A 22,319-nucleotide genomic window follows, 5' to 3' on the forward strand; every position below is an offset into this window, starting at 1 on the left:
GGGTGAACAAAAGCTGATGAGGCCTGACCTCCTGGAGTTTACCATCAAGGAAGGGAGACAGATATCAATCAAATAATTAATTGAACAAGTATGAAATTATGCTTGTGACATATTCTAAGCAGGAAAGGTGCATGGCACAGGAGAGTCTAGACTTAAGGTACTTGACCTGGGAGGGAGGTCAGAGAACACTTGTTTCAAGAAGTCACAGTTGTGCTGAGAACAGATGGATGAATTGACGTTGATTAGGTGAAAAGGAAGGAAAGCGCATCCTAGGCAGAAGGAACAGAAAGCACACAAGTCCTGAGGCAGGAGGAAGCAGCACAAGTAAAGGGAATTGAAAGAAGGCCAGGTGGTTGGTCTGGTGACAGAGTGGAATGAATTGCTGTCACATGGATGGAGCTGTCAGTGTGCTGGAGCTGGTGGTTTACACCAGCAAGTGAGAGCTGATTCCACACAGCTCTTCCCAGCTTCACATTCTGTGACGTAAAGTTTGTTGCTTGGAACTGGCCAAGGTGACCATAAAAACCTTGATCTCTTCCCTCCCTCCCCAGAGAGCCAGGTAACCACCACTCCACTGGATTGAACTATGGGTTGCCCTGATTCAGAATCCAATCATTGCAGATGCTTCTTAATCCCAGAAGTAAAGCAGCCAAGAGACATGTCTTGGGAAAGAGAACAAGACTGTGACTTCCAGTGATAATCATACCTCAAATAGCAAGAGCAGACTAATTAGCATGAAGCATATTCTTTCTTTTTTTTTTTTTCTTTTTGGGGCCACACTCTAGGTATATGGAAGTTCCTGGACTGGGGGTCGAACTGGAGCTATAGCCACCAGCCTGCACCGTAGCCACAGTAATGCCAGATCCTTAACCCACTGAGCAGGGCCAGGGATCAAACCCGCATTCTCATGGATACTTACCACTGAGCTGCAATGGGAATTCCTACACTTTTCTTTTTATTTCTTTTTTTTTTCTTTCCATTTTTACAGATACAATGGCTCAAACATCCATGGAAAATACCGAAGAAAGCCTAGTACTCTCCCTGAGAGTAGTAAGGCTTCCTAGGATGGATGCCTTCTTCCTCCTGGCCACCTCTCACCTTGAGCTCCTCCTGAGTTCCCTGTATGCTCTCTTCATCCTGTTGCCTCTGTTTCCTAGCAGCCATCAGTATTGCTTTACCTTCACAAAATCATGATTCATCACCCATCTTCTTTCATTGCCTAAAGCAGTGCCAACAGTAGATGCAGAAAATAAATTACCTTGAAATTCAGGATTAGACCTTCCTGAATGTTAGCCATAAAAAAAAAAAGATTAAAAGTATGATATCACTTACATGTGAAATCTAATTTAACATTAGATTTATTTACAAAACAGAAACAGACTCACAGATGTTGCAAACAAACTTATGGTTACCAAAGGGGAAACCTCGAGGGGAGGGATAAATTTGGAGTTGAGATTGACACATGAACACTACTATATATAGACTATATAATCAGTAGGGACCTGCTGTATAGCACAGGGAATTCTACTTAATGCTCTGTAATAACCTAAATGGGACAAGAATCTGAAAAAGAATGGATTTATATACATGCACACACACGTATACAATTGAATCATTTTGCTCTATGCCTGAAAAGAACACAACGTTGTAAATCAACCATACTTCAATATAAGATAAAAGTTAAATTAAAAATAAATAAATAAATGTGCCTTCCCATAAAAAAAAAAAAGGGATTAGACCTTCCTGCCCTGAAGTGCCTGGCTTGAGAGGTCTCCTCTCACGGCTTCCAAAGCCCTATTGTATCTCCTTCACCCCTCACTCCCCAACTCCCCTGTCTCCTTATAATATTATTTGGACATTTTAAATTTGTCATCTTTATTCTAGATTAGGCTCAATGCATATCTTCGCATATCCAAAAAGCTCACCTTGTTGTTTGCAAAGCCAAAGAGCAATCAACCAGAGTCACTCTCGGGAGTAGGAAGAGATAACAATACGTGCAGAGTGATCATTTTTCTCTACTTTAAGCAGAGTTCACTTCTCCACCAGCCAAGGGTCTAAACTTTGGGTTTTCATTCTCCATTTTACAGAAATATTAATTTTCCTTCACAATTGTACTTTTGTTAGAGCTGAAGACCTGGAAATACCACCTCTTCTGTAACTCTTAGTAGCCCCAGCAATAAACAATGTTCCAGTGTTACTGAGATCTGATTTGATTTTTTTAGTTCAGACTCCTCGGCATAATTGGAACGACAGGTTCCGCACGCCTCCTCCTTCTCCCTTGGTCTGGAACCCTGGACGCTGGCATGTTGCTGCAGGTCCTCTGGGCGACCTCAGCCGGCTTGCCTGCTCTCAGCAGCCGCCCTCCTGGGCTGGGAGGGAAGAATGAACCTCAGGGTCTGTCTCCTCCACCTTCTCACCTTCTTACTCGCCTAACACAGAATTCCTGTGTTTAAAGAGTCTATGAGCCATTTCAGCCACAGAAGAAAGAAGCTATCACAGAAGAATAAAATGGAAAGGGCATTATTATTGAGAAAATACCTGGCCAGGTAAAACTGAGCAAAGTTTGTCCCATCTCCTCAGATGTTCTTTGTTTTCCTTTCTAGTCCCTTTGTCCATAGAATCTGTCCAGTTCATCCACACCAAGAGATAAATGACTGATAAGAGTTAATGTATTATTGTCTGTAGAGCTATTTGCATGTCCTCAGGAGAAAAACATTTAGCCAGAGGAAGCACGCTGTTATAGGATGGCGAAAATTATTTTGCAAAAGGGTATCTTTGTGACAAAACTTTCAAAATTACTTGTCCCCGTTTAAGGGTTATTCCTTGAGCCTACATATGAGCCGAAAGAGAAAGCTTGTTTTCTGGATGGGGAGGTCATATTGTAATCAATTCAGCTCTGATATATACAGTCAGTCCTCCCTTTTAAGAATTAGATTAAGTGAGACACTCTCTCTCTCTCTTTTTTTTTTTGTCTTTTTGCCATTTCTTGGGACGCTCCCGTGGCACATGGAGGTCCCCAGGCTAGGGGTCGAATCAGAGCTGTAGCTGCTGGCCTACACCAGAGCCACAGCAATGTGGGATCCGAGCTGTGTCTGCAACCTACACCACAGCTCATGGCAATGCCAGATCCTTAACCCACTGAGCGAGGCCAGGGATCGAACCCGCAACCTCACGGTTCCTAGTCGGATTGGTTAACCACTGAGCCACGACCACTGAGCCACAACGGGAACTCCTTTTTTTTTTTTGAGGCCAAAATCTCGCAGAGGTTGAGAGAAAGGAGTTAGTGGCTTCTATTCAATCTCTTATAAATGTGCATTGCCCATCAACGTTGGCCCCAATGTTCATCTTAGTAAACTGTAGAATAAATCTGGAAAGGAAAGGAAACATTTAAAGCTGATGTCAGTCTTACTCTGAGAAGAAGGAGTCCCCTGTGCTTTTAACTCTTGTCTTTCAGCGCATCTAATTCCAACAAGTACAAAAACTGAAACATCTTTTCAGTGCTCACACTGGTAACTTACATTTTCAGGCTTTGATACCATATTGAGACAATGTCAGATGAACTTCACGAGGTCATGACTGGGTTGGATTTGGCAATTTGATCTACTAATTCCAGAAATGAGGACCAGAGATCTGTGCAGATGGAAATAAAGGCCAATTAGACATGATTAACATGTAGATTCAAAAATAAGATAGCACAGCATTTTACTCTGAGTCTTTGCCAGTAGAATTTAATAAATTAAAATGAAATGCAGTCAAGTTGAGACATCAGAAAATGAGGTTAGGCAATTTTATGCAAACATCTCAAGACTGGCTAATGGATCCTGGCACTTTGGGAAGATGGATTCCTTAAAGCTGACCAGTGGGTTTTTTTGTGGTTTGATGGCCTTGTCTACTTTTTGAAGGAAAAGACCCACGCAATGAATTGGACAGAAGACAGTATTTTGGGATCCGGCAAAGAAACCAAAAACCAGGGATGCACATGAAGTTTTAGAGTTGCCTAAAGCTTTTAAAAGTTACTGGTATTTGTTGCCTTTATTTCTTTTTCTTTTTTTGTCTTTTTGCTATTTCTTGGGCCGCTCCTTCGGCATATGGAGGTTCCCAGGCTAGGGATCGAATCGGAGCTGCAGCCACCAGCCTACTCCAGAGCCACAGCAACACAGATCCGAGCCGAGTCTGCAACCTACACCACAGCTCACGGCAACGCCGGATCCTTAACCCACTGAGCAAGGGCAGGGACCGAACCCGCAACCTCATGGTTCCTAGGGGGATTCGTTAACCCCTGCGCCACGACGGGAACTCCTGCTGCCTTTATTTCTGCACAGGGTCTCCTAACATAAAGTCTGCTTGTAATGGCACAGAAAACAAAAGAGTTAAATAAAATTGTATTTTGTGGATACAGAGAGTAGGGGATTAGAAAATCGATGTAAATTTCCTAATTCCTGGGTTATTTTTTAAAGCATTGCATTAGCTCCTCCTAAGATTTTATTTTCATAAAGCTTTAGGCTCTTATAGTGCAAATTGCACCTTGCTTAAGGGCAGCAAGATTTACTTAATGACTGTCTGCAAATCACTGTAGAATCTTAAGGGAGGAATGTTATTAGAGTGGAGAGCAGTAAGTGCTCCCTGGTGCAGGGGAAAGCTTCCCGGCTCATGGCCGCAGGCTTTGATCTCATCAGCCCCTGTAATGACTTTCTGCCTTGTGTTTTATGGGGACTTTCTTCTAAGGAGAGCAAAGCCTCTGTGTAGACATTACCTAATTCTTCCTTGTAGCATTCATATAAGTTTGGGTAGGGCAGGTGTTATTATTACCCAACCCCATTCTGCAAATGGAGAAATAAAATAGAAATAAAAGTGACTTTCCCAAGGTCAAAGAGAAGCTGAACCAGAGCCAGGAGGATTCCCTTTGGGGTTTCCCAGTGATTAGCCAAGAGCTTTCACCTGTTGACTCTGGGGTCACCAAGTAGCTGTGGGGATACTGACAGGTCATGCAGGGCTATGACAGGAGTGCAGTGGATAAGGATTCTGAGCCAGAGGCCCTGAGTTTGCCCCTTTCTGCACTCACCGTGAGATATTGGACAGGTTATTTGTCTTTCTGGAATCAGTCCTTCTTCTTTAAGACAGGGCTGCATTAGAAGCATATCCCCCACATGTCTGCTGGATTAGATGAAATAAGGCATCTTCGAGTTATGGTTCTTGATGAAATAGTCCAATCACATTACTATTCTACAGGGTAAAGTCTATTACCAAGAGGTTGAAATCCATAAATACAAATAGGAAAGTTGATGAGTAAATCTACTTGGTGATCTAAATTCATTTCAAAATACACAACCAAAAATAGTCCATCCCTGGAGTCCATGGGGGTACAGCAGGTTAAACATCTGGTGATGTCACTGCTGTGGCTCAGGCCGCTGTTGTGGTATGGGTTCGATCCCTGACCTGGGTGCACATGCCATGGGTGCAGCCAAAAAAATTTTTTTTCATCGCTATATTTACTGTAGATTTTATGTGCTTTAATGTGGTAAACGTGTGTGTCTTTGATTCTTCCATCCATTATTCCATGACCCTCACTCAGACAGCCTCACCTCTGCTCATAATAAAACAAACCCTACGAGTAACCCTGGGTCTGTCATTTTCTTCCTTTCCAAGCTTTTCTCCTCACCCCTCTGTCTCCTGTAGCTCCCGTAGCTCCCTGTGGTGCCTGCAAGATGTCATCGTCACCTGGCCAGTCCATGGGCCCCGGGCATGACCACAGCGCTGGGTTCCTCATGGAGCCTGAGAGGCACTGTGCTTTCTGGAATTTTCAAAGTACCACAGCCAAGCTATGTCCTGAGCACAGCTCTGGGGCTCTGTCCACCTTGGCTGGGTTCCGCCTACGGGCAAAAACGCTTTGCCCATGGCTCTCCCTCCTCTGTCCTGGTGTCACAAGATTTTTAGGGTAACAGCTTCAAGAAGAAGCTTTAGGTCTAGATCAGGTGAGAAAACTAAAGGGCAATTACCGTGCTGTGCTTAGAATCCCTTCTCCTGTGACCACTAAGGTTTTATTTTTTTAAACTGAATCATAACTACTATGCTTGTCTGAATCGCTCTCTCTCTTTTTTAATGAAGCGTTTTTGCCCAGGGGGCACCTCACACTTTTATGTGAATGATTTCACCTTACACAATCTAGAATAATATACATGTCTACCTAGTGGGTTGAACAGACATTATTCCCTATTTTCTGACAAAGATATAACGGTGATAAATATGTATATTTATAATATATACGTACCTACATATATATATAAAGTCAAAGTTAAAAAGAATTAACATAATTTTATTTTATTTATTTATTTATTTTTTTTGTCTTTTTGCCATTTCTTGGGCCGCTCCCGCGGTATGTGGATATTCCCAAGGCTAGGGGTCGAATCGGAACTGTAGCTGCCAGCCTACGCCAGAGCCACTGCAACGAGGGATCCAAGCCGCATCTGCAACCTACACCACAGCTCACAGCAACACCGGATCATTAACCCCCTAAGCAAGGGCAGGGACCGAACCCGCAACTTCATGGTTCCTAGTCGGATTCGTTAACCACTGCGCCACGACGGGAACTCCAGAATTAACATAATTTTAAGTTTAACGGTTTACTGAACATTTTTACAAATCCTATGACCCCTGGGCTTAATTGATTTTATTTAGTGTATGAATGGTCTTCCAGTTTATAGTAGCTAATACTTACCCTTCAAACAAATGAGAATGAAAATAAAAAAGAAATATTCCTTCACCACATATACTTAAAGTTTAAGAGACGATAGCATTTATTAGGCCAAACAATATCCCTATTCATAGCTGAGAACATTGTGCTCCAATGATTGATATAGTCATCTTTTTCTGAAGAGGGAAATTATCCTAAATATGTATTTTTTTTCTTTTCCTTCTTCATCTATTCCATCTGTACTCTATCCAGTCTCACATCTGGAGATATAAAATTTACAGATTCTAAAATGAGGTTAATTGACAATTTGTTGTTCTTGTCTTAAAAAATTTTCCCCTGGGTGGCAAGAGGAAGGCTAATCATAGTATTCAAAACTAAATTGTTCAATTTCTGCCACCTGTAGACATCTAAAAAAATGATAAAACATTTTTTTTGGCTTAGAATTACCTAGAGGATTTCTTACTTACTATATAGCTATAATTGTTTTCTTTTTTTTATTAAACTGTATTTGAGACTTTGTCTCTTTTTTTTTTTTTGGTGATTTCTTGGGCTGCTCCCACGGCATATGGAGGTTCCCAGGCTAGGGGTCGAATCAGAGCTGTAGCCACCGGCCTATGCCGCAGCCACAGCAACATGGGATCCGAGCTGCGTCTGCAATCTACACCACAGCTCACGGCAATGCCAGATCCTTAACCCACTGAGCAAGGCCAGGGATTGAACACCCAACCTCATGGTTCCTAGTCAGATTCGTTAACCACTGAGCCATGATGGGAACTCCTATATTTGAGACTTTGAACAGAGAACTTTCATGGTGCTTGAGCACATGAATGAACACCACTGCCCTTGCCCACTAAGTGGAAGTTTGGCTCAAACATAAATTCCAGAAGAACCTCCGTGTCCAGGTCAGAGACGTGAAGAACTAGAGAATTTATATCTAGAGTAGTCTTTTTTTTTTTTTTTAAGGCTGAACCCAGGGCATGTGGAGGTTCCTAGGCTAGGGGTCGAATTGGAGCTGTAGCCACTGGCCTATGCCATAGCCACAGCCACAGCAATGCAGGAACTGAGCCAGTCTGCAATCTACACCACAACTCATGGCAATGCTGGATACTTAACCTGCTGAGCGAGGTCAGGGATTGAACTTGTGTCGTCATGGATGCTGGTCATGACGATTTGTTTTCTGCTGAGGCACGACGGGAACTCCTAGTGTAAGACTTTTAAACACATCATTTTTAGAGTATTAAAATTTATGATGGGAGTTCCCGTTGTGGCACAGCAGAAACAACCCGACTAGTATCCTTGAGGACAAAGGTTCGATCCCTAGCCTTGCTCAGTGGGTTGAGGATCCAGCATTGCTGTGAGCTGTGGTGTAGATTGCAGACATAGTCAGATCTGGCATTGCTGTGGCTGTGACTGTGGCCAGCAACTGTAGCGCCCATCCTACTTCTAGCCTGGGAACTTCCACATGCTGCGACTCCAGCCCATAAAAATCAAAAAAAGAAAAAAAGAAAGAAAAAGATTTTTTAGGAGTTCCCATTGTAGTGCAGCAGAAATGAATCCAACTAGGAACCATGAGATTGTGGGTTGATCCCTGGCCTTGCTCAGTGGGTTAAGGATCTGGTGAGCTGTTGTGTAGGTTGTAAACATGGCTGGAATTTGGTGTTTCTGTGGTTGTGGTGTAGGCCAGCAGCTGTAGCTCCGATTTGAGCCCTAGCCTGGGAACCTCCTTATGCCTTAGAAGTAGCCCTAAAAAGCAAAAAAAAAAAAAAAAAAAAGATTTTGTTACATTCTGTCTCAAGACACTAAAAGTACTGGAAGAAAAGCATTAAAATTTTGTCTACCAAGGTTTTTCGAGGAGGCAAAATATGACTGGGGAAGGGAAAGAAATCTGAAAGTTTACAGCTTAATCAATGCTTGTGAAATTTCTAGTCTGTTCTCCTTGGACTAAGAATGTTAGATTAAATATTAGAATATTACACTGAATTGAAATTTGGCCCTGAAAAACATGTGTGTGTGTGTGTGTGTGTGTGTGTGTGTGTGTGTGTAATCACCCACTGGAGATTACCTTAGAAAATGGTTACAATGACTAGACTTCTAATTGAAGATATAATAGGTAAAGGGACCAAAGGTCATTTTTTAAATTTTTCTTGTATTATAGGCATTTTTTAAAAATTGAAATATAGTTGATTTACAATGTTGTGCTAATTTCTGCTGTACAGCAAAGTGATTCATATATACGTATATGTATATATATAATATATATGTACATTCTTTTTCATATTCTTTTCCATTATGGTTTATCAGAAGATATTGAATATAGTTCCCTGTGCTATATAGTAGGACCTTATCCTCTATCCATTCTCTATGTAATAGTTTGCATCTGCTAACTCCAGAATTCCACTCCATCCCTCCCTTACCCTACCTTTCCTTTGGCAACCAGAAGTGTGTTCTCTATGTCTGTGAGTGTTTCTGTTTTGTAAATAAGTTCACTTGTGTCATATTTTAGATTCCACATATAAGTAATGTCACATGATGTTTGCCTTTTTCTTTCTGGGTTCACTTATTTTGATAATATCTAGGTCCATCCATGTTGCTGTTGTTCTTTTTTATGGCTGAGTAGTATTCCATTGTATGTATGTACCACATCTTCTTTATCCATTCTTCTGTTGATGGACATTTAGGTTGTTTCCATGTCTTAGCTATTGTGAACATAGAGGTGTGTATGTTTTTGATTTATAGTTTTGTCTGGATATATTCCCAGGAGTGGGATTGCTGGATCTTATGGTAACTTTATTTTTAATTTTTTGAGGAATATCCATACTGTTTTCCATAATGGCTGCATCTACTTACATTCCCACCAACAGTGTAGGAGTTTGCATCACACCTTCTCCAGCATTTGTGCTATAGGCTTTTGACTAGCAAACCTTTATAATATGACACACAGGAACCATATTAGAAATTTTACTGCTTAACTCATTTTGAATGATCATTAGGAAGTACTTTCCCCCCAATATTAAAGAAGACACTTTATCTTTTTGGTGGATTCAAAACCCTATTAGTTACACGGCATATAATAAGGAGTTAAGAGAAGCCATAGGACTTCCAGAATGACCGTAGGCTACGGGAGTAATAAGAAAGTACTAACAATGTAGCATTTTTATAAAAATTGGCAAATCACAGACTGAGGCTGGGGATAGAAAGAAGAGTCGCCCTCTCTCTGTTTGTCCCAGTGCAAAAGAAGTTAAATCAAGTTACAGCCTGACCTACTGGGAAAGTACGGAAAGCAGTCTCACAATTATCACTGTTGTTCGGTTGTAAAATAAAGAAGGGTTTTTTGTTGTTGTTGCTATATTTTGTTTTGATTCGAAGAAGTGGTTCAGCAAGCTGAGGAAGAGGAAGTTAAATCCACGCCAAGTTATCTCTGATTTTTGTGGGTATCCCCTTCTGCTCTCCTCTAAAGCTGGGAATTTCCCTCCCTTTTTCCATGCTTGCCTCACCCCCAGCTCATTGGTGGAGCAGCCTGCAAAGAAGCCTTTTCCTAGATCTGCCCCCTTTTACGGACTCCACACCTAAACAGAAAGTTTTTGATCTATTTGAATGCAGTACAACAATTCCGGTAGAATTTTATCCTTCAAAGAATCCTTTTTTTCCCACCCAGAAGACAATTTTTCATAGGCACAAAGGAACATTTTCCCACTTGATTCTCTCAAAGTTAGTGTATATAAAGGCATATAGTTTTAAATTAGGTATTTATCCTTTTGTAAATTTAAACTAATTTTACAATTTTAAAGTTTAAATGATTGTGTATTAACTATTATTGTTCATTCTAATAGAGCAAAAATATAAAGATAATAAACTGGTGCTTATAATATATTTTCAGTTTCCACATTTACCACACATTACAAGTTATCACATGTTGACATTTTCCGTCATCTGAAATCCTATTTCCTATTTAATTCTAAGATTTAAAAAAAAAATTCAATAAGAAAACAGTGATTTTTTTTCCAGTGTCAAAGATAGGAATAATTAAAAGTAATTTTAATTCTGAATAAAATTATTTAATGCCCCCAGGTTGGCTGTAGGACAGTATAATTCTGGGCACAGTTTGTAATTGTTCATGTCAGTCCTTGCATAATGCATTTAAGTGTGTATATTAGGTCTGTACACTGAAGTTATTAAAAAAGAGTCTTGATTCTACTCTGGGGTTGAGTATGGCCCTGAGGGCCAAAGAAATGAACATATGCACCTTGAATAATTTATTCTTCTCTACAGGACTGAACTGGGAGAAGAACTGGTATTACTGATTATGTCTTTTGCCTCGGGCTCCAATATGGCTTGGTAGGGCCGTGGTACTCACCCTGTTTTCATTTAAAAGTTTGATATTTTGTTCACCATGACATTTTTTACATTAATCGAGATTAAAAATTATTGTATTAAAATATGATTTCTCTAGATTACTGAGCTTGGGGGGGGGGGGGGCTCCTTAACTTTTGTGCTCAAGGCCAGTGCTTCATGCCACTTATTTGGGTCCCAGCCCAGCTTTTTTGTTTTGACTCTGTTTCCCAGTCTCTAGAGTGAGTATCAAGGTCATCTCTGATTATTAGGAATGCTTACTACCTGGAATATTGCTAAGCACAAAATAGATATTTGGTACATGCTTAATGATAGTGCTGATGAAGACTAGCTAATCCTTTGAGCCTAGCCTTTTCCAATAAGACGAGTCCAGCGATGTGGCCCCAGGACCCTCACAACGTGCTTCAAGACCTCTCCTAGGAGGTGGGGAGAGAGGGGCAGCACTTCCTGAGACTAGTAGGCTCATTCTCTCCATGTGCACAGTTGCACAGGTGCTCCCATCTCAAATGCAGCCCCCCACCCCCACCTCCTGCCATTGAGTGCAACCAGCCATTGAGTGCAACCAATGGACCACAAGGGTTGCGGAGCCAGATAGCCTGGGTGCACAGTTCACCTGACCTACTCACCCACTTCATGATTCCGGGCCAGTTACATAACTTCTGTGCTCAGTTGTTGTTCTGGTGTTTAATCTATATCTTAGGGATGTTATTGGTATCTGCCTCATGAGACTTCTGTGAGGATTAAATGAATTAATATGTGCATCTTAGAACATATCCTTTAGAAAACTGCCTGAGGCAAAAACTTCAGAGTTAACTCTATTAGGCAGTGAAACCCCAAGAAAGAGGAATGAGAGGAAAAGGAATTTAGTAAGACAGGGAAGGAGGGCAAGCAAATACAGGAGGGCGTGCTGGTGGGCGGTTCATAGTCTCAAAGGACCTCTCACAGAGGCTGTAGGAAAACATCTAGAAACAGGATCTCAGAGAGGTGGACGAGCAGTTTATCTCCTGGCCTCTTCCTATCTCCTGTCATTGATCAAAGCTGACCCATGGTTGTAACTCTACCTCATGTCTGAATTATATTAGCTTGCCTTCTGGGCAGCTGTTAAAAAAGCAAGAATCTCCGTGGGTCCTGTCCAGCAAGTGTGCAGGTCCAGTGGTCTTTCTGTGTCAGTCAGAACCTAATGCGGTGGCTCCTTTAGCTTTGGTAGTCACAGTGGCTGTGGCTTTAGAGCCACAGGGACAATAGGAGCCAATTCTTGAAATCCAGATTCTTTTCTTTTTTTTTTTTTTTTTTTTTTTGCTTTTTAGGGCTGCACCTGCAGCATATGGAAGTTCCCAGGCTAGGGGTCGAATTGGAGCTGCAGCTGCTGGCCTACACCACAGCCACAGCAATGCCAGATCCAAGCTGTGTCTGCAACCTACACCAAAGCACATGGTTATGTCAGATCTTTAACCTACTGAGCAAGGCCAAGGAATGAACCCCCATCCTCATGGATACTAGTAGAGTTTGTAACCCGCTGTGCTGCAACGGGAACTCCCTGAAATCTAGATTCTTCCCAATATCCTCAAGCCTGGAAATATGGCTGTCACTCCCTCCGCAAAGTAATTTTTGGTATGTTTGAGGCAAACACCAATTTTCTGCCCTGACTGGGCCCTCTGCCTCATGAGTTGTTCTGTGGTCTTCAAATGCTGGGATTCTTTTAGTCATTTAGAATTCAACTCATATACGACCTCCTCAGAAAGGCCTCCTGATAACCAGCACAGCTTTCTTCACTCTCAGATGAAGAGATACAGGGATGCCCTTCTTCTCTTAGACTTTTTTTTTAAAGGATGTATTTTTGCCTCACAAATCAAGGACATCTTATGTCATAAAAGGAAAGGGCGTGAATCCGGGTCCTCAGCCCACTCTCACACATTGCAGCTTGGCAGTTCACACAGCCAAACCACAAATGGAACTAATGTCTCATTGTTGGCTTCCCAGCACATCTGACTTATTATGAATCAGCCCCCCTTCCCTATCAATATCAGAATTGGCTTGTTCAGGATGTTAAAAGATGTCATTTCTCTTCCTGTTTCTTTTTCATTCTCTTTAGAACAATTAATTTTGACTTTAAACTCTTGGCTTGTAGTAAATTTAAGGCTGGCCACTGAAATTTGGAAAGAAAAATCAGTAAAATGCAAAAAAGCTACTTTTTGCCTTGTTTCCTTCCTCGCCATCTCTTCACTTCCCCTTCCCATGAAACATGTGTCTTGTGTCCCTCTGCTACCACATCCTAGTTCTTATTCCAGATACTTGTGTCACTCATGGTTTCTTATCATTTTTGGTCAACACACTAAATAATTCCCAAGTTCTGAGAATTCATCTTGTAGTAAAGATAATACATGATTTAAGAAATTAAAACAGAAGGTTCTAATATTTCTCTTGTAAGTATAATTTAATTTAGGGTTCTTCAAGGAAAAAACAGTGAATTGACCAGTTACTGTCCCTGTTTCAGAATTAACTGGGATCTTTCTGGCCTCTGCTCTTTTTTTTTTTTGTCCCACTTCCAAGTAACTTCTGTATAAAAGATAATGATCAGAGCTGGCATCTTTATTTAACAAATCCGGAAATAAGCATTCTCATCAGCTGCTGAGTCTGTCTGTTTCCATGCAGCACAACCATCTGTTTGTTGAAGGCTTATTTCTATGACATCTTGACTGTAGTCCCCCAGGATCTGGTTGGAACCCACCAGAGATGGGAATGTCCAACCATGTGAGACAAGTCTTTCCATTTCAGAGAAGCTCTAATCATTAGGAAGACCTTTGGCATATTGAGCTGGACTCTTGGCCCATATTGAGCTGGACTCTTTGTTCACTCTGCAACATGGTGTTTCACAAAATGTGCTCTGCGGACCACCTTCTTCAGAGTCCCCTGGGGTTCTTGTGGAATAGAGTTGCCTGACCTGCCTCCACACAGGCCCATTTGACTGGCAGCGGGGGGCTATGGAACGCTGCTCCCTGCTCTCCGAAGCCTTCTTAGGCTCCCCGTGGACATGTGTGTTTGAAGATCAGAGCTCTGAAGCCGAAGGAATTAATGAAGTCAGTGTCTCTTATGCACCTAGCCCTTCAGATAGTTGGAGAGAAGTATTATTGTCTCTGTTTCTCCATGGCATCTGTTCTCCAGACCAAGCCTCCCAGTTTTTTTCAATTCTCTCTCCTGTGAACTGACTCCAAGTATCTTTCTCTTTGAACTGTGTTCCATTTTGATGGAGTTTACCCTAAAATGTGATCCCCAGAACTGAATGTAATGCTTCAGGTACACCCTGACAGGAGTGGGAAGTGGGGCAGAATGAGGGGACCAGTTCCTTAGTGGAGAAACTATTCTTGTAAGATAAGCCATCAATGAAATTAAATACATTTATTTGGTTCAAGAAGATCAGTTAACCATTGAAAAGTTGATCTAGAAAGAACTAGCTTAAATATACCGGATTTTCAAAGAGAAGAGTATTCATATATGGGCTTGAGCCCTGTGAATGATAAAAGCTCATGACTCTGGTTTGCCAATTTGGAATTTTTGGTAGTTGACATGGGGTTAAGATAAAGATGTCTTTGCTCTATTTATGCTAAGTGGATTCAGGAAGCAAAAAATAGTATAAAAGACTGCAAGGATATAATTAACCTACTTGAGAGAACACATTTTTCAAGCATGTAGTCTGATATCATCTATTTAAGTACTCTTAATTTATATATTAATAAAGTAATTTTTGTTATTTATGGAAGCAAGTCTATAAAAGCATCTACTTGCCAGTACTCTTCTTGGCCTACCATCATCTCATTGTATACATTTGAAAAAATCAAATTGCACTTATTTAAAGAATATAATATAATTCATAGTTTTCATTAGTTTAAACCGGTCTCCTCCCCAGACTGTCTGAGTTGAATAAAAGTTGACTCTGTGCAACACTTGGTAACCGGCTAAGGGCTGATCATTTTCTTGATATATTTATGATGTTTATGTATTTGTCTTTCATATTGCTACCTGGTGGTTATCTCTAAAAATAGAAACAGATGCAGGACACACAAAGTCATTTAATATTTTTTAACAGCAGACCCTGGTTTTTCTGCTCCCTCTCTTACAAATTCTCAGTCTCTTTCTCATGGCTCCTTCTCCCTCTCCAGAGCTAGTGCTTGATCCTTAACTTTCTTAGACTATCTCTGTCTTTTGGAGCGATCATTCACTCTTATGGCTCCTTCTCCACTTACCTTCTACCAGTGACTTTCTGATCCATATTTCTAGCTCCATCCTCTGGGCCTATTGCTGCCATTTGATTTCAAAAACAAAGTAAATGCTTATCAAGCATCTACTCTGTGGTTCTTTCCTAACCGTAATCTTATTTTATCTACATAACAATATTGTGAGGTAGGTTGTATTATTCCTGTTCAAATATGTGAAGACGGAGGCTTAGAAATTTTTATTAAATTTTACCTCAAACTCAATCTCAGTTTGTGAGGATAGTTTGGTTATTATCTGTCAGCATGACGTCTTCATGATGTTTGGAGACCATATCTGTTTTTTGCTCAGTGATTGTTTGTAATTGGCCTGGTATAGAGTAAGCACCAAATAAACATTTGAGAATGAGTGAGTGAATGTTCAGATAATGCATTTTATTTTATTATTTTATTTATTTATTTACTTACTTATTTATTTATTTATTTATTTATTTTGGTCTTTTTTGCCATTTCTTGGGCCACTCCCACGGCCTATGGAGGTTCCCAGGCTAGGGGTCGGATAGGAGCTGTAGCCACCAGCCTACGCCAGAGCCACAGCAACGCAGGATCCGAGCCGTGTCTGCAACCTACACCACAGCTCACAGCAACGCTAGATCCTTAACCCACTGAGCAAAGCCAGGGATGGAACCCACAACCTCATTGTTCCTAGTCGGATTCGTTAACCACTGAGCCACGATGGGAACTCCAGATAATGAATTTTAGACAGATGATAGGTAACAATCAGTTTGATTGGGGAAGGTCAAAAGCAGCTGGGAAACTAGGAAGTAATTGCAATAGCCCAGGTAAGAGGATGTAACTTGGTGGTGGCGGTGGCCATGCTCGTAGTTTGCAGAAGAAAGGACACTTCATTCAGGGTGGAAAGTGCCTTACAAAGATCTTTAGGTTCTCACACTCATGGGATTTTGAGTTGGACTGGACTGCCAGTACTCAGGCTGAGTGACCAGGTACGTGATGTTGCCGTCTATCCAGTCTGGCAATACAGGAGAAAAATCTTCAGGTCTTTGAGCATTCTGTTTCTCAAACACTATTCTCATCATGTCACTCTCCTGATTAAGAATCCATAATGACCTTCTACTGCACCTTGAAGCAGATATTGAATTTTTAATTTTGATACCCCAATAAATTGTTTTGGTCTTCAATAATTTTTTGCCTTCTTCTTTCCTGATCCCATTTAGATTATAAACACCTTAAAGGCTGGGAGACTATAGCAGAGTTTTTGTTGTTGCTATTGCTGTTACCTGGCAGAGTGCTGGGTGAGTAGTATGTGTGTGATTCTAATTTACTTAAAGTATTTGAAAAATGATGTCTTCGAAATTCATATGGAGTGACTTAGAAAAATAATAATGCCACTTGCCTTTACCTGAACCTATGTTAAAATTCATAATAATAGAAAAAGCTTATATAGTATATTTCATATAGTAGTTATTAATTCTAAGTGCTTTAATTCATTGATTCATTTAATCCTTACAACAGCTCAATGAGATAGATACCAGTATCATGCCCATATTATAGGTGAGGACATTGAGGAGGTTAAGAACATTGTTTAAGGTTGCACAGCTAGTCAATGTAGTTTTGATTTGAAGGCAGGCAAGTTTGGCTCACATGTATACTGGACGAACACATTATATGTAGCCTCTTAGTTATAACTCAAGACCATTGATTAATATAGTTAGAATATAAGCAGTTTTCCCATTTATCAAGATGAACATATGATCGAATGCTAAAATAAGGTGATCAAATCTATAACATTCTTGAGCAGATATACATCCTTCCACTTCTTCCATCATCTAATATACTCATGTTTAATACCATAAAAATAATAAGGATTTAAGTAGTTTTTTTGCATCTATAACTCATTTGATTCTTACAGCAAATCATACGGTGGATATGTAAACATTACTATCCTCTGCTTTTAAGAGGAAGATGGCATAACCGGACTGAAGAGTAGGGATGAAGATCAGAGCTCCTGTTGGTTGCTGAGTATTTCCCAGGCACTAGTGACTGAGCGCCTGACCCAAAGTCTTTCAACAAGAGCAGACATCTTAGGGAACCCACTATAGAATCCAGTGTTACATGCATATAACAAATATTAAGTTTCTGGTTAATATTTCCTAGGTCAGATGCACAAGTGCAAACCACTGAAATTTTCTAAAAATACTTGCTAAAATAGCTTATTCAAAGTAATCCTATATTGGGTTTTGAATTTCTGAGACAATTAACTGTTTATGTCCTGATCTTCAGGAGCAATCTTTCTTTATTAAGGAGTTAGAAAAGTCCCGAATTGCTGAATTACTAAGAATTATGATTGCTATTAATTTTTGTGACTTGACGACTTGAATTTAAATAATTAATTCACAGGGAATCCATCTAGTCTCATCAATTCACCAAAATAAGGGGAAAAAATAATAACTATCTATCACTTAAAGTTGTTCCCAGGACTGACTGTATTAATTTGTAAAATGCTTGGAATGGCTCCTAGTCCATAGCAATAGTCAGTAAATGTAAACTACTACTACTACTATTATTATTATTAACTTAAATATTAGTAGCCTATAACAGTGACAGTACATTTTAGATAATGGCACTAAGTAAAAGGTCATCTATGTAGTCAACTCTCTCTGAGAATGCAGTTGAAATCTCTCATCCATTATTTTCCCTTAAATCCTTGTTGACCCAATTTCTATTATTCCAGACTTCTGTTAGAACTGCTAATGTCCCTGAACTTACTCTCTGTTTTATAAAAGTAGCATTTCGCAGCCCCCCTCAAATGTATGTTTTGGGAGACATCTGGAAACTCAGAACCCTAAGTTCAAATGCAGGACAAATAAGGAACTAGTTGCATTATAAAAAGCATTTTATTGCTCCTAACAGTTGATGCTTTATTAATTAGAGAAGATAAAAATTTTAGTCATCTATATCAAGTGTACCCTCCAGGGTTGATGCCTCTGTGTGAGGGATTCAACTAATTTTCCATTTGTTATGTCACTTGACATTAATATTGTTTAACAAATCAAGAAATAAAGTTATCAAAACAAAGAAATCCACACACACACACAAAAATATTTTGACTCATAAAAGGGGTACCCCTAGCTTTTCTGGCTGGGTAGAATGAATCATTACTGGGTAATGACCTCAGGACCAACTTTTTCAAAGAAAATATAATATTTTCGTTTTCCTTTTTCTATGAATTTTCACTCTCACGGATTTGTGGTTATAATGAAACATCCCTCATATTTATTTCAGAGCTAGCTTCTGAGACTGGAGCCATTTCTATACCAAAGCTACAAACTTCAAAGATGCCTGGCTGGGTACCCTGGCAAGTCGGTGTTAATAAATGAGCCAATGGATTATGGAGTTTTGTAAGACCGGTCAAGAAATAGTCAAGATTCCTCCCAATCCTTGGGGATTTCTTTCCTTCTCACTTCCTGCCCTTGCCTCCTTCCTCCGTTTTTATCTCCCTTATCTATTTCCTTTTCCTTTCATATTATCAATTCCTTTACTGTCCCCCCTTCTCAGTTCTTATCGTCTCTTCATTCATTCCTCCCTTTGCTCTTCTGCCTTGACTTCTTATCTCCTTATTTATTTCCATCTAGGCAATTTTGTGGCAGCTTATAAATCCAAAATGCCAACTGCTACTCAAAAGACCAAGGGACTAAAGCTAACACATTTGTTCAGATAATCTTGTTGCCCTTGCTTGCTCGCTCTATTTCCATAAGGATTCATTTCCAGCGTAGCTTTTAGCTCTGGATTTACTCTTGCATTTGCAATCCTGCTCCTCGCTCTACCCATTTATACTCTGCATCTGTATGTGATATCACTCTTTTTTTACTATTAGACGGCTGAATTCTGCAGAGTTCTGCTCTGTTTCACCTTTGTGTCATGCATCAACCTAGCTGTCCTTATGGTGAGCCCATCACTGGGCCTGCTGTGCCCACTTCAAAGTGGGCAGAGTCATCTTTCAAGTTCCCTCCTCTGATATTTGCTAGGTTAGCCTCATCTCCTAGACTGAAAGGGTCCGCATTTAATTTATTACAAAATTCGTTCATTCAACAAGAATTTATTGAGCTCGATATGTGATGATAAAGTTAAAAGCAACAGACCTTTTCTCTTTTTACATATTGCATTTTTCCTTTTTCTCGTTTCTCACTATAAAGTCTACTAAATCTAAGAAAATAAACATTGCTATATATTTCTTACTGGCCTTCTCCTATAATACTGAATATTTAACTTCTACACAAAAATAACCCAACCGATGCTTTCGGGGATAATCCACATGGCACCAAACGCTTAGTCATCTGGTTTATTGGCTCTAAATATGATGCCCTTATAAAATTAAACAAACAAACAAAATCTCTGAATGATTGGCAAAGTTCTTCATTTTTTAATTCAGACATTTTGCTTTTGCTTAGAGCCTCAGCCTTAGATATATGCAGTAAGAATGCAGTAATATGTACATTTCCCCCAATTATTATTTGGTGAATGTGTGTGTTTATCAAGATGGGGAAAAAAAACTACATGAAAGATATTGAGACGTCCCTGAGGAACCTGCCTTATCTTAAAGTGCACACATTTGCAGAAAATTAAGTTTTCCAAAGCTGTGTGTTGAAGTGAATGGACAAGAGATTAAAAAATTGGTTTAGCTGGAAAAAGAGCTTTTCACCCAACTTAGGGTCAAAAACAATTCTCAACATTTCTTATTTATGTGTCTTTGTGAATTCCACCTTAAAGAACTGAGATAAATTCTTTTAATTTTGATATTTGTATGTTAGTAATAACAATAAGGTCATTAAATTATCATTATTTTTACAATTATTAGCACTATTAAGTTTTGCTTTGTTTTGTTTTGTTTGGATACGACCTTTCTTGAGCTTATCCATCAAAGTGTAAACAATATCTGTACAAAACCAAATGTTTGCCATTATAACTTCTGCATCACAATTAAAATCCAAATAGTTTTTAAAAAACAGTCAACTCAATCAAAACCCCCTACTTCAGAATCAATAGCTTCTTTGAAGCCACAGTAACACTTAAAGATGTTTAAGACTCGCATGCAGAAATTTGGCTGGCTGGAAAGCTAATTAAACTTCCAACTTATTCAAATGGAATTCCAAAACGCAAAATTGTGTAATTTACAGAGATACGGTCCACTGCAATCACCAAGCTGTTAGAGTATAGTAATTAGAGTCCTGAGATAATAAGCAATCCAGGCATCCTTTAGGCAGACTTCTGTTGTCCTTTCTTCCCAGAGATTTGTGGATGTGTGGAATGACACCACCACCAGCAACTGTAGCCTTGATGAGATAATCCAACACTTTTCCACGAATAGCCAGTTGCAAGTGATGAGGAGTAATACACATTACCTTCAGATTTTTTGATGCGTTTCCTGCCAATTCAGATACCTCTGGAGTGATGTTCTTCAGGATGTCTGCACTGTGCACAGAGGCAGTCGCACCCATGCATCCATGGCTGGTCGTCTGAGATTTCAGAGGTCAATGAATATGGCCCACAGGAAACTGCAAACTGGCTCTCTGAGAGCGGGAACCCGCCTTTGTCTTGGACTTTCCAAAGTCCTTCCAAGCCTTACTGCAAGTTTCTGCTGAAGCTCAAACAAACAAGGCAGAGAAAGGACTGGTCAGACACCAAACGAGATCCTGCCGACTGCTCCTTCGCGGCACCGTGATTCAAACTCGCACAAATAAGTTTTAATTTGGTTTTCTTTAAAGATAATATTTAACAACGAATGTTTTCTTTGGAAGTTAATGTACAAATACAAGTTATGAGTATGCTATTTTTCATAAGATTCTCCTTTGCTAGACAGGTGCTCTAACCCAAGCAGATAGCATGAACTCACCCTAGCTCTAGCAAAATGCACATTTTGGAATGTTCTTCCCAAATGAAAAAAAATAGGGTTCTTTGAGACTGGTGTTGTTTGTGCCTCAAAGAGAAAACACACGTTGTTTAGGACATTAAATGGGGAAATTATATGAAAAGGCTAAAAATAAACTAATTTTCCACTAAACTATTCTGGCTTATACCTAAGATTAAGATGCACCATCTTCTCTTAAGGAACCTCTTGATGGTAAAGAATTAATATGAACAGGGTCTCAATAATGCATTATTTCATTTATTTTTTTAGTGTTTCAAGGTAGATATTAGTGTCCCCATTTCACTAGAGAGGTAGCCAGAGCTCCAAGAGTGTAGGTCAGTTGTTCAAGATTGCTGCGACAGAGATGCAATTCAAATCCAGCTCTTTTTTTTTTTTTTTTTTTTCCATTTCTCAGGCCGCTCTCACGGCATATGGAGGTTCCCAGGCTAGGGGTTGAATCGGAGCTGTAGCCACAGGCCTAGCCAGAGCCACAGCAACGCGGGATCCAAGCCGCGTCTGCATGCTACACCACAGCTCACGGCAACGCCGGATCGTTAACCCACTGAGCAAGGGCAGGGACCGAACCCGCAACCTCATGGTTCCTAGTCGGATTCGTTAACCACTGCGCCACGACGGGAACTCCCAAATCCAGCTCTTTTTGACTCTCAAATCCACATTTTTTTCCTGCTATACATTATTTTTTTATTTCTCCTGTTAGTGATTAAGTTGATGGAATAAAGTCACTCTGTCATCCACAGATGCTGCAAAGCGTTGCTCAGTGGCAGGGTCTGAGTATAGTCATACAACCTCCCCTCTAGAGGAGTTTGGAAAACCTCAGGGCAAAGAACAAAGGGCGCGCTGGGCTAGAATTAGGAAGACTTGCCCATGTACGGGAATGGTGGGAGCGGGTATCAGAGGCCCATTTACAACACTGTCGTAAAACAGGTGCCGTGGGAAGCTGGTCGAAAAGTTCCATCAGAAAGCTGAAGAAAAGAAGCAGATGAAGAACTGAGGGGGATGGGTGGGAGGTTGGAGAATAAAGGAGGGAAATGTGGCTTGAAGGGGAAGAGGGGAAATGATTAGAGGAGGGAGAATGAATGAGGATTATCAGGAAGATACAAGAGGTCTTTGTGGTGAGAGAAGA

The 22,319-nt window shown here is 40.2% G+C and overlaps 1 pseudogene across 1 annotated transcript in view; it reads right to left on the reverse strand.

The window, feature by feature from the left end:
• Window positions 1-20,523: 20,523 nt before the first annotated feature.
• LOC125120616 (histone H2A.Z-like) overlaps window positions 20,524-22,319 on the reverse strand; it is a 48,992-nt pseudogene continuing 47,196 nt past the window's right edge. Inside the window, exon 3 of the transcript XR_007133353.1 lies at window positions 20,524-20,911. The product of XR_007133353.1 is annotated as a histone H2A.Z-like (transcript). The remainder of the gene's footprint in view (window positions 20,912-22,319) is intronic.

This window comes from Phacochoerus africanus, chromosome 2, assembly GCF_016906955.1.
Source record: "Phacochoerus africanus isolate WHEZ1 chromosome 2, ROS_Pafr_v1, whole genome shotgun sequence".
In the NCBI taxonomy this organism is placed as follows: domain Eukaryota; kingdom Metazoa; phylum Chordata; class Mammalia; order Artiodactyla; family Suidae; genus Phacochoerus; species Phacochoerus africanus.